The 1,050-nt window shown below is 31.9% G+C and overlaps 1 protein-coding gene across 5 annotated transcripts in view; it reads right to left on the reverse strand.

Moving 5' to 3' along the window:
* Positions 1-1,050, reverse strand: part of LOC106878549 (uncharacterized) — a 319,929-nt gene that overhangs the window by 63,488 nt on the left and 255,391 nt on the right. The gene's annotated exons all lie outside the window — the stretch shown is intronic.

Consider the following 1,050-nt stretch of genomic DNA (forward strand, 5'->3'; position numbering starts at 1 on the left):
AATAACGTCGACAATTAATGCACTAGAAATAGATCACATTTTGTGTCTATTAAGACCTAAAAAGTTCTCAACATGAAATATATTTCATGTTGAGAACTTTTTAGGTCTTAATAGACACAAAATGTGATCTATTTCTAGCGCATTAATTGTCCATGTTAGTGGTTGACGTTATTTTTTAAATGTACCTTAATCCCCTGAGATTGTAGATAATATTTTTGAATCTCTTTGATTCTTTAAATGTGCTGGCCCCCTGATAATTAATCGATATTAATTAATATATTAATATATGAATAATTACCAGATCTTATATATATATATATATATATATATGCGCACACACATTACACACACACACACACACACATATATATTGAAGAGAGAAAGTAAGAAAAAAACAGTAGCAAGACAAAATAAGTTCACATTTACTATTAGTTTGATATTGAGGGAAATGGAATTAGTTAATTAAAATCATGTTTTAGACATTGTCCCTTGGAATAGTTTGTAGAGTAGACAGAGAGTGGGGAAAACGAAGAAAGGAGAAACTGAAATCAAAATAAAAGGCACAACTGCTGTGAAAATGCCCACGTGGAGACTGTCTATATAGTGGGCATACACATGAACAAACAAACATATACATAGACATACAGACACACACACACACACACACACACACCCATATATTCAATCTTTTATCTTTCACTTGTTTCAGTCATTAGACTGTGACCATGCAGGGGCACTGCCTTAAAGAATTTTTAGTCAAATGAATCAACCCTAGCTCTTATTTTTATCTGTTTTCTTCTTCTTAAGTTTGGTACTTATTCTAGCAGTCACTTTTGCTGAGCCACCAAGTTACAGGGACATAAGAACACCAACAACAATTGTCAAGCAGTGGTTGGAGGACAACAAACACAGACAAAAAGACACACATGTATGTATGTATATATCATCATCATCATCATCATCATCATCATTTAACGTCTGCTTTCCGTTAAACGATGATGATGATGATGATGTATACATACATATATAATATATATATATATATATATA

Source organism: Octopus bimaculoides, chromosome 2 (assembly GCF_001194135.2).
Source record: "Octopus bimaculoides isolate UCB-OBI-ISO-001 chromosome 2, ASM119413v2, whole genome shotgun sequence".
Taxonomy (NCBI): Eukaryota; Metazoa; Mollusca; class Cephalopoda; order Octopoda; family Octopodidae; genus Octopus; species Octopus bimaculoides.